Genomic DNA, 12,846 nt, shown 5'->3' with positions numbered 1-12,846 from the left:
TATTACATATTTGCAGGTTACCCTGAGATGTCATCACAGGCCTGCACACGGATGTGCATCAGTGAATGGGAGAAGAGCTCTCACAAGAGTAATACAGTTCATCTGTTTGAAAGATGCTGCCTCTTTCCTTTTGCTAGTATCTGTCAAGGTTACACTGATTGCAGATGGCCTGGGAGTTGTGAATTGACAGTAGCATCCAAAAACTTCTCAGTTTGCGCCATGAACTCAGCAGAGAACCTGCAAAAGGTTTCATTTTAAAGTCATTTACCAAGTCTTTCACTAGAGGCGTTTTCGGACGGTCAGAACTCTTCCAAGTGACTCAACATGGGAACCCCAAAATGCAGATCCTCAGAATGACACATGCCTCTGGAAAGTGTCAGCCAGGGAGTATATAATATGTGCTCAAGGAAGTCAATGTTCATTGAGGCAATTAAATATCATGTTTTATATTGCTGTCACTTGTAATCTAGTTAGACTGGAAATGAAGAATGGGTTGTCTATGCAATTGCTATGATAAACATCACAGAAACTGTGTGGAAAGATTCACAATAAAATACTAAGTTGCTATTATCTTGATGGCAGGTCTGTCCTCTTACAGAGCAGTAAGTAATAACTCTTTCACATTTGCAAAAGGAAGCAATATTTGCACTGCAAGGATGTGTCCTGTTAGTTTGAAAATACTGTCAATAAGGTGCTCTCCTTAGAAACATCTCCACCATCCAATTGTTTCCCAATCAGAATTCATTTACTCAAGGACTGCACTCTGCTAGAGGCTAGGAATGATCCTGCTTTCATAATTACTGCTCCTATGTGCAAACATTGACAGCACACAGGCAATTCTGGCTGATTTAGCCAAGTGAAAGGTTAATGCTGGGAAACTGCAGCCAGAATATTTCTTCCAGCAGGAAGACATTCAGTGTGCAATAAAACCTTCACCCTGGTTACTGTTAAGCCATTGTGCCAGTCCTTGCTAAACATGGCTTCAAAGAGAAAGCAAGTGCTGAGGCACAGGGCCGTTGGTTTGCTTGCATCATGCATACTTTGACATTGCACAACGAAAAAGCCTATGAACTTCCACAGTGAAAATCCTCAACAGTTCTGAATTCCCTTTTTGTGCTGAACTGTACCCCTCTGGCACTCAACCAAAAGGGATTTAAGACAAAAATAATGATGTTTTATCCATTCCAAGAGGAATTGCAGCCAGAGACAAAATATTTTATCAATTATTGCTTTTTTTTTAGCTGTGACCTCAAATACCTTACAATAACAAGGCAGTTACTGCAGTTACTGCATACTAGCTTAAACTCTTCAAGGGGCTCCATCCAAGGGAAAGCACTCAAGGGATTCAAGTCCCAAATTTCTCGATGGAGTCATTGATCTTTCTACACTTCTAAGGACATCACTGGAAGCTGCAGGGTATTTATCATGTCTGAAACGTACTAGATAAAAAGACTAAATTGCGTGATTTAAAGCAAAATACAGTAGCCACTGTATACAGTGCTATCCCACGCTGGAAATAAGTTGGATCAACAGTCATCTAGACAGACAGATATATATGCAAGCACATTGGCAGCACTCCCATATTACATGCTGCAGGCACAGAGTTATTCACATTCACACTAGAGCTCTATTCACCTGAGACCCACACTGAATTTCAACCGCTGACTTCTTAGGATGCCAGATACAGTCCTGGCCTCAGTGAGGTGAAAGATCTGTTGAGAATTTATTCTAGTCAACATTTGTGCAGGCGACAGGTGATCTAGAGTGCCATGTGTGTGACGGTTTGGAGGGGACTGATCTTTAGACAACATTATCCAGTCCTCCAAAAAAAGCATACCCTTGTATCATGTCTCACACTGAGAAGCCAAAAAATGGATACAGCTGAACCACTGCTTATTCCCGGTCTCCATTTTGAAAGGCAGAGGCTAAATCAGACATTGCCTCTGAAAGTGAATTCAGGATGGTTTAGACAAAAATAAACAAGGGTAGAGGTCTAATATTTTGCTAAGATTATTAAAACTCTCAGCATCTTTTCAAGGAGGTTATACTCTCCTTTGATAAAAGACAACTTTAATTGCAATAGGTGTAGGTGGCCACCTGGTGTATCAGTTGCTCTCTCCTTCTCCAGTGAGATAAAGTGAAGGGAATTGAAACTGCTAATGATCATGCATATGAATACATTAGACAGCAACCGAGTTAGTTCTCATGTACATGTACTGCAGCACAGCTGTGCGTAAAATGAGTATTTTTTTTTAACAGTAGCCCTATTTACTCTGTCATCAACCCAGATTTTTTTTATCATTCTTCCATAACCACTGATAATTACCTAATATATTTTGTAAACTGCAAGTCCATTTTCAGAGCAGAAATGGCACTTAGACACGGATTGACTCCAATTGGCTTCACCGTCTGCTCCACAGAGAAGCGGCCATCATATGACTTTTAATCTCATATGAAACAAAAAGATTAAACTGTCAATATTAGGATGAGCCACCATGACGAGTGCCCTGATGGAATGGCGCTTCCGAACTGCTCCTAATAATATGTATGCAAGGAATAGATTTTTCTTTATAATGCATGTAATTAGAGTACAGGACAAAATGTTCTGTTCAAATTCATGACATGCACAACTAATAGAGAAGGAGAGAATGAGGCCCTTGGCTATTTATTTGCATGAAAAGGCTTCAATATAGCCTATACTTTAGAGAAATTAGTTTTTAATCTAGGTGACTAGATGAGATTTTGACCCTGAACTGTTTTTGAGTTGACCTGGGAGAATTTATGCAGAAATAAATGTGATGCCCTGGAAGCCAGACGGGTGTTGCTTTTTTCATTAATTTTTGAATGTCTCGTGTAGTCAAGAGGAGCAGAAAATCGCTCCTTTTAAAGGCTCACCTTATGTGAATTTGCTTTGATGAGACACAATCAAAAAAAACAGATAGAAATCTTAGCAGGAATGTATTCTTTGTAAATTTGGGCGTTGAAGGAGTTAGATACATTGATTCAGCAGTGATTCCCCCTGCTTGACCTGTATAAAAGAGAAACCTACAACTGTAGCTTTCCATGAATATATTAAGTAGGGCAACTTACTCTCCCAGCACAAGTCTATTACATGGAACTATTGTTCTACAATTTTAATAATAACTGATCCAACAAGTCCTTGAAAGAGGGTTTCAGAACACAACTACTTTTTAAATAGCGTTGCTTATTTAATGGCTGATATGGGAACCGTATGGTAACTGCAGGTGAAGATTTTGTATTGGGTCAAGGTACAAACCTCACATCCCCAGGGAAAAGGTACTCCAAGGATGCCTGAAAAGGACCTGCATGTCCACTGCCTCACACTTTGTTGAATCATTGTTAACAGCATGAAGTAGGGACAATAATTATTTCTAATGTGCCAGACCATTAAACTATTACTCTTTCTAGATGTTACTAGTAACTCTTCACTTGAAGTTGTATCTTTCAAGTTATTTTTATACAAAAGCAATCTTTGCAATAATTGCCAGGGACTTGGGAGGCACTCAACTCACTGATGTTGCTGTTTAGGGGGCTGAGTGACCCTGGTCACTCATTAGGGCTGGTTCTTGCTTACCTGTTCCTCTTCACCCAGCACTGCATACATGCTCCAGGAGAGACCAAAAAACCCACAGTGCTATACACTCTTCAGCATCTTCTCAACATCCCACCACTGGGAATTAATAGCACCTTTCTGATCAAGGGAGTCCTGGCCACCACTGGAATCAGCAGTCAAACTCCCTCAGATAGGGAAGGAGTAACGTAATGAGCATACAAGCCTCACTGCGGTAAAGGACACAGAGCCATAAATTATTTCTGTAAAAACCACCACATTAATTAGGAAGAATATATCATTTCTTTATGGTTTTAGGCTTTGAAGAGGGCAGAGAAGAAAGAACCTTTGATGGCTGGGGAAAGGCAAGGGCAAAGTGTCTTCTAGTAGCTTGATGAATGAACAGGTCACAGCAGCAGAGGGAAAGCCAGGATTTCTGTTCTAGCTGATGAAAAGGGTGTTTCTGTGAGCAATTGCAGAGGTTGGAGTAGGCCAGAGCCATTTTGGACTTTGCCTAAGGCTTGGGCAGTTTGAAAGACAATCCATCCACAAATTTCTGTGCTAATTGCTAAATCTGCTTTTTAGGAAACCCAGCTTCCAGTCTTTGCTCCGCTATGATCTCCTGTGAAATGTAAGGCATGCTTCTTACACTTTCCATACTGCACAGTCCTGCTTGCAAGTATAGCAATAGTAGCCATTGAATAATATCAATAAATCTCACAGCGGCGCTGTGAAGTGGCAGGTGCTACAGTAACGAAAGGAGGGGTAGGAGGCAGGGATAGCCGTCCCTTACTCCTTTGCTTCCTCATCTGCAAATGTTCTTCTATTTTTGGAGTGCACTTCAAATTCAACATCATATAAAACTGCTCTATTCATGACTACTGCTTGTCATAACTTTCCGGTAAGAAGAGCTGGTAGACACACAGCTCATTAGATGAAGCTAAAGGAGTCTCCCAACTTCCTTCCTTTCATCCCACAGCCACCATGCTGCTTCTCTGCAGGGTATGGAAGCAGGTGGATTTGCTGATGTGCACGCTTTTCTGCTGGCAAAGATTCATCTGCCTCTAGATTTGAACCTGATGTTGTCTCTCTTTTCTCAGAACTGAAGCATCTTTTTAAAACCTTGGTCCATGAATCCCTCTCCAGTCTACATCAAATAGCAAAGCAAAGACACAGACTTAAAGGAAACTGCACTCTGCTATTAAACAAGGGAAACATGGGGACAATTTTATAGCTGTGGCAATATAGAAGGCCTGGGGATATGATAAAAACAATTGGCCTTGCGTAAAGGTTTGACAGGACTTTTGTTGCTGGGGGAAGTGTAGCCAGCTCACGTACAAGTGAAGGAGGAGGAGGAGGAAAGATGTGGAAGGTGCACCCTGGAGGGGCAAGAGCCATGGAATGGGTTTATGAGTGAAAGGACATAGAGGACTGAACAGCATGCATGGGACGTGTACTGCCCTCCCTAGCCCATAACCCTCTGCAGACAGTGCTGGTGACACCACCTGGTTTATGCTGATCAGAGACCCAGACCTTCCCCTCTTTGTCCCCAGCCTTGAACCAAAACCTTTCCCCCTCCCCAGAGCTGTGAGATGCACTAAGGGCAAGGGAGGGACAGCTGAGCACTTATACCCTGTGTCATCCCCTCCAGGAACACTTGGACACTCCTTATTCACCCACTGCCCCAAAGTACACTTCCTCCCAGGCCTTCTACACCCAATGTATTCATCAAGGACATCATGAGGGTGTCCTGTAGATCACCACACTCAGCACAACCCACAAACCCACCTCTGCCAGAGAAAGCTCTTATAAACCAATCTGCAAAACCTTCAGGCAGGTAACACTTTAATTGCAACCTGCCCTACTTCTGAACCTGAGAATAGGAGTGTTCTCAGCGAAACCTTACATCACGTAGGCTTCACCCAGTCCATCCTTAAGCAAAGGGTTAGGTCACTTCAAAATATCTATACCAGCACTACACGAGTTGCACACAAGTAGCTAGTGAATTGGATTACTTGTCAAGTTATTTTTTGTACTCATTTCCATGTCATTACTTTAATAAAAACTTTTGCTGCTATTTGTCACTTACCAAAAGACTCTTCCAAGCCAAATTATTCTGGATGCTCAAAAAAATGAATGTTTTCAGGAATGACTGTGAAAATATTTCCAAAAAAAAGGTGTCAATTTTCATTCCCTTTCCCAACTTTATCTTCCACCATTGTCTATCGCTTTTGTGAATATACACATTTTTCAGCCTGAAAAACAAAAGCTTATTAAAAACTCTGAATTTGTGGAGAAAATAACACAATGATTGTGGAGCACAACACCACATAGATGAGATAAAGAAGGTGAGATAAGTCCTGAAAAGCATTTTTTCCTTCTTGCCGAAGTGGGTCATGGCTTAAATAAGAAAAAAGCCCTAAAGTAAAGGAACCTCAAAAACGACCACGAAAGAAATACAAAAACTCCTCCTCTGACATTTTAGCTCAAGCACCTGTGAAGAGTGCTTGCAAAGAGAATGAATAAAACTAAAGCTTAGAATGTCTAAATTATGTGAATTCAGAAAAAAAAAGGAAAAAAAGACCTGTAAGATAGGCAGTTCAGGTGTTGCAGGACCTATGGCTGTCCAGAGCAAGTAGTTTGACTTTTTTCAGTTAACCCATGGTGTTTCTTACAGCAAGCATCCAGCTCTTCAGAGTGCCTGTGTGAGTTTAGATTTTTATAACAGTACCTCACCTGCTCAGACAACACTAGAAAAGTCAATTCAGCTGAGCAGTTCCCATCACCTGGGGAACTAAGAGCCAGCATGAGAAAAGGGACTGTGTTACAAGGTCCTTTGCTGACTGAGGGATTTGGTGGCAGCAGCTTCCCTGGTCAGTGCTCAACCTCTATTGCTCTAGAGAGGAATTAAAAAAATCCAAAGTTATTTAAGACCAAATCCAGATTGAGCTGGAACCGACAGGCATTTCTCTCTCACTGCAGTGGCATGCACCAACCTATGAAGGGTGACATCCTGGGTGGAACAAAACACTTTCTGACTGCTGTGAGGTCCAGAAGCACCAGATCTGTAGGCAGTTTGAGAGCTTTCCTGAGTGCTGAGCAAATCTGTACGGCACCTGGCGCATCCGGGTGGTGTATTTCCTGCAGCGACTGTGCTCATGCTGCTTGATACAGTCGGATTTTTGTTTTGTTTTTCTAGATGATTTTGGCTGGTGAAAACGGGAAATGCAGACAGAAATGCATTTGGAGGTAATGAGGGGCCATAAAGAGTTTGCTAATACAGTTTGTACATTCATTGTATCCACAGCTTTCTTTATGGGCTAATTACTATGCAGGCTCATGTTTGGTTTCTGAGCAGTTGGGAAACTAGTTGGAAGGTGTATGCTGAAGCTACACTGTCTCATTATGCTACTTGCTTCCTCAGTTGGAAAAATCATCTCTGACAAGCCACTTTCCTGGGTGCAGAGCTCAAAAGACGCCAAGAGGCTTGGGGCTCGATGAAAGGTATTTGATGTCAATAGCATTTGACATATGCGGGTTTGATATGTTCCCGGCTTCTAAGTGATGCCAAAAATGCAGCTTATGAGAATAATATAAAGACAGAGGACAGAGATCTAACCTCCTTCAGATAATTGCTCTGAGTTGTTGCAAGGTGACCTTCATCCCCACACAGACAGCTTATTGGTGAGAGTGCAAAAACATTTATCTCTCCCCATTTTCCATGGGCACGTAAGAGGCCGTCCATGCTGCTCAGAAAACATTGATTACCCTGTGTCTGCTGCACAGGTAGGTTAGGTGGGAGCCTTTATAGGAGCACAAGGGCAGCCATCCTCAGACTTCCCAAACAGTTATTGTTTGCAGTGCTCTGTAGTCCCCTTGGTAAGACCAAAAAATTTGGTTTGTAAGCAGAAACAGTCCTGCAACATTAAATCTTCCAAAGGCATAAATTCACCACTCCTGACAGCCTCATCCAGCTCCTGGGCACACGTCTGGGCACAGAGAAAGAGGTGCTGAAGGCCGACACCTCTCCCTTTTCCTCAAAAAGCAGGAGATGTGGCTTTTAGGGATGCAATCCAGCACAGCTTGGCTTTGTCCCTTACTCCCCAGAGAATCTGGCTCACGTCTGCATCCCCTTTCAAAGGTATGATTTACTGCAATTAAATGAGTCCTGGACTGGGTCATTAACTGATTATAATTAAATTAGAGGTGAGGCAGGACATTAATAATACAAAACCACTCAGTGCCTGCACGCTGAGCTGGAAGTTCATGTTTCCCCCTGACAGTCATGCAGAGACAAACATGGGCATCGACACGAAGGGCTCCATTTCCCACTGCCCACCTGCAGCACGGCAGTCACCGCCTCTCCCCGGGGACCGGCACAAGGCTGAGGAAACATGCTGGGGAACAGCATGGAAGGCAAAGCTGGGTCTACCCAATTTCACAGTGTTTTCAGCTGTGGGTGTAATGCTCAGGGGAACACATCTTTACCTCCTGCACCACTCACCCAAGGCGGCTCAACACAGAGCTGACAACCCACATGGCCACCGAAACCATTGCCATGTCTCTCGATGGGAAGGAAGGGCTGCTAGCTCTCTCCTACCTGCCTGGCTCCAGCCTCCCGGTCAGTCAGCAGGACCTCAGCGGCCATGCCAGTCCCTGTCATCACTGGTGCGACCACAGGGCTGGCCGCCATCTTGACCTGGCGCCCTGCCGTGAGGAGAGGCCTTCAGGGAGCCTGAGGTAGATGCGAGCTCCCCACCAGCTCTGCAGCACAGAGAAAAACCTGAGGGGGGTGTGTGTGTCCCAGTGAACATGGCATTTGCTATTTCACTATCTCAGTCACACACTGCTGAATTTCTCCTTCTAAGTCCTCAGTTGCCTTCTCTGCACAGTCCCTCCTGGTGTACTTGTGCATGGGACGGGCTTAACCCCATGCTGGGTAGGAGATGCCAGTGCCCGACACTCCCCACAGGCCTTTCTTCTGTGGCAATTTTGGCAGAAAATCCCATGGCAGGAAAAAATGAGATCACTCCTGGCGATGAGGGTGAGGGACAGCTAAGGCACCCGTGGGACAGTACGAGCTGCCCGCCCAGACTCAGGTAAATTAATAGCTGTAATATACAGAGGAAATCGCACACTCTTGTTGTCTGGACATTTTCATGAAATTTCGCTCCAAGGTAAAAAACTGCTTTTCACACTGCGCTCCCAAATGTAGAAATAAACAGGAAAAACAAGCTTCTCTTTTACTGATTCATTTTCCTCGGTGTCAAAGCAGCACAGAGCCGCAAGTCGGGAATATTAATGATGCTCTGTCTGGGCTGGGCAGCGCTGCACAGCCCCAGAGCCCCTTACCAACACGTGCCCCGAGCACCAGGAGGGGAGAAGGGACAGGTTTGTGCCTGTCTTCGCTCCCTGAGTATTTTTGTAGATGCATTCCTTCTTTCAGACGTCCAAGGGTGACTCACCTGTCCCCAAATGTCATCGGTTGCACTTGGGTCTCAGCAAATGGATTTGCTGTTTAACGAGAGCAACTTCCATGCTTGCTTAGATTTTGCATCTCCTACTGTCAGGGCCAAAATTAATCTATCCTTCCTTTGGGAAGAATACTTTCTGTCCTCCACCCGCCCCTGTTCAGATAACGCTGTCTGCTGAAAGCCCTCACCCATGTAAGATGCAGTTGTTCCCAGTAAAGACAGAGACACTTTAAAGATGTCTTCGAAGCCTAGTTTACTTAAAAACTTATGAAAACCACTGCCCTAAATCTCATAGCGAGAAGTCATGGATGGAGGCAGGACGTGGCTGGGATGGCCCCACAGCTGCTTTTTAAAGCAGAGTGTAACATGTCACAGCTCGCTGCAGAATCAAGCTCTGTACATGCAAGAAGTGGTATTGCGTTCCCAGGGTTATCTTGCTAAAATCTCCAGAACAGAAAATCACCGTTTCTATCATAAAATTCTAAATTCTGTCTGCCTCTTTCTGCCTCTTTTTGCAAGCTGCAACTCCCATCTATTCAAATTCATGCCTTTTACCTATTGCTGCAGTAATTTTACTGAGAGCTTGTATACTACTAAATATAATATATCATCTAAATGTTTGAATTCCCTTTGGGCTAGGAATTGTGTGTACACATAATAAGACATAATTGTCCTGATTTGAAAGACACAGGCAGATAAATGGTAGGGTACAAAACTCCAAAGTGGAACTGTTGCATACAGTTTATATACTCCATATAGGTCCTACAGCAACTACCCCACTGGAAATCTAAACGTCATACCTGGAAATCACTTTTGAAAACACAGGCCAAAGAGAATTAGCAATTTGAGGAAGACATACAGGGAATCTGTGAGAGCACCAAGAACAGGAGCAAGATCTCCCAAGTGAAACTTAAAATGCTAGTCATAAAACTCCCTGCTACAACACTACACATCTGTTTCTCTGCTTTCTTTCTTGGGTATCTTATACCTGTTTCTTAAATATTTTTAATAACATTAAAAAGGAACAAAAAATATGCATATGCTCCTATATGTGAGTAAGAAACTTTCTTAGAAGTTCACAAGAACAAAAAAATCAATGTGTGTTCCAAGGCACAATAAGATTTCTGAGCAGGCCTTCTTTATTATTCAATTTAAGCACAACTAAAATATATAGCTGTTTCAAATTTGGTTCCTATCTGAAGCATGCCTTATAGAACAATGTTTCTCCCTCCCTGTAATTCTGGCTCCACAACACCAGTTTTATTTGCCAGGCCTAGCGCACAATGATCTATTCATCCACGTCATGCATATTATGTCAAATTTATTACGGCAGCTTTTCAGCATATTTCCAGTCAAGGCTTCATTCTTCTTACAGATTCTGCAAATGAACAACAGTTTTAGTTACAAATGCCTCCCCGTGAGGCAGCACTCCTGACAATAGCACTGAACTTACTGTATTTCTTGCAAAATTGTGACACCCGTATAACCAATCATCATGACACATTGCTGAGAAACACCGTTTTGCTCTGCGGTTGATATATTCCCAACTCAAAGTGAACAAGGGTGATACTGGGAGTCATTCAAGCCTTGATTAGTACTTGAATAGATCAAGCATACATCTTCATGTCCCGATAGAAGAAGACAACCCAAGGAATTAGCTGCCCACAGCCAAGGCCCTGAACCTGGGGAGAGGTTTGTCCGCAGAACAAATGACACGTGTGGAAACATGAATATCAAATATGCACGGAGCATAGCACAAAACAGAGAGAACTGCAAGATGTTCTTGACAAATGGTGGCAGTGCTAATGAGCGTCTGGACTAAATTATTATATTCCCTTTTTGATTTAAAGCAGTTACAGATTTACATTAGCTCTGACCCAGTAAAGCATTAACACCTGTTTATATGAGGCTCACTGACTGCGATGGCAGCACTCACGTGCAGGTAGATAAATGAACTGGGGTTTGGGCAAGAAAACGCGCTGCCTGGCTCTTCCCAGCTGGCAGGGCAAGCACCCAATAAACGTGCCAGTGAAATACTGTTTTCAAGTCAGGAAACAGAGTCCAGTCCCTGCTTTGCAAATTCTGAGCTGTGAACAACTCTGCGCAGATCAGCTCTGAGCTGCACTGGGAATAAAAGAACAGCTATAACATCCCCCCCCAACACTCATTGCCTTCTGCTCCCTGACCACAGCTTTCCTCTGTGCACTTCTCCCCTTCCTATGCCCAACCATCCCAGCCATGATCTCACCTCTCCTTCGGTTTTGTCTGCAGAGAAGCCTCGAGCCATCCCTGGGGACTTTTGTATGCTGAATGCAACGTGGAGAGCTGCGTCTTGGAATCAAGTAAAGTGAGAAATGTTTGTGAAAAACTCTTTTTCATTTTGCTGAAGGTTTAACTATGGTTTCCCAATCCTCTCAACTTTGCAAGCCTCATAGTCCACGCAAAGTGTAGCAACGCTAGAATTTCTGTTGGCAGAGGTAGAGCAGGGGTCTAAACACTTCAGAGTATTAGCATACATGACATTCCCCGCTGCTCTGATAATCTGCTTCTCATGAAGAGCACAGGTATGCTGTATTATCATTACCAGACTCAGAGAAGAAGATTAATGTGATTACTCATAAATGGACCGAGGAAAACTAATTTTGGAGTTTAGAGGAGTGCTATTGGTTGCTTTTGGAGAACTTGCAAGTGCAAAGATATTGAGCGTCAAATAACTATTTAACCTAGCGTTGCCAACATTTCTCTGCATTGGAAGTTTATACCAGAAACCGAAAAAAGCAGGATTTAAATAGCTGTCAGAGAAACTGAAAAGGCTTCACAGCTCCAAAGGCTTGAAGAAAATAAATGCAACCACTCAGAGTATTTTTTAAATCATGGACAAATGACATTGAATACGTTAACAATGGTGAATTTCACACAGCAGTAAATAGGAATATCACTCTTCAGCCCGGGTTTTACAAAAGAAACCAATGTCCTTTGGCAGATAGCAAACTGAGGTACAAAGAAATAAAAAGTTTCTTTGTCCTGGTCCCCCAGGAGACCAGCTGGAAGTCATGGAGAAAAGACAGGTCTCCTGCACAGCATTTCAGTCCCTTTCTTACTAAGCGACACTGCCCATCCATACAGCTTTGTATATACCACTGATGGTGCTCGCTAATACAGCAGAGCTCAGTTCTGCAAGGCGCTGAGCTCCTTCATTGCCATTGCAGTGGGATAAGCCTGTGAGTTCTGGTTTCACGCCAGCTGGCGCTCCTCTCTCTTTGGAGCAAGCACTAAGCCACTCAAGTGCTGACAATTGCTAATTCTCAGCCACAGGGCAGCACTGATTCTGTCTTCCAAATCCCAGTTGTCTCAGGACCTGTACCAGATTTTTCAGCTCACTGGGAGAATCACTGAGCCCTGTGGATGTGCTTTGAGGGATGCCAGAATACGTGGAGTGCTGAAGAACGGAGGACACTGTATTGTGAAGGGGACACCCCACCAGGTCAGGTCACCAAGTATTAAACCATGGGTATAGCTTCCCAGAATCAGTTCTCCATCAAAAATAGCCCCAGGGCTTAATCCTAAAGCAGCAGTATTGTGTGACAGCACTCAGAATCGGATGCAGGGGAACAAGGTATGTCTCTTCTGAGGGGATGCAAGCAATAAACTCCTCTGCAGGTTTCAGTTGCAATGCAGCTGGAAGTAGGTGAAAGTCTAATAAACCCCTCAGAGGACAAATGAACTAACAAAACCATCAGCATCCATCCATCGTTTGTCAGGGAGCACAACTTCTGTCCTCCATCTTTGCTTATAGCAAAG

Source organism: Charadrius vociferus, unplaced genomic scaffold (genome assembly GCF_000708025.1).
Source record: "Charadrius vociferus isolate BGI_N301 unplaced genomic scaffold, ASM70802v2 scaffold324, whole genome shotgun sequence".
NCBI classification, from domain to species: domain Eukaryota; kingdom Metazoa; phylum Chordata; class Aves; order Charadriiformes; family Charadriidae; genus Charadrius; species Charadrius vociferus.
Note: the sequence above shows the minus strand (reverse complement) of the source record.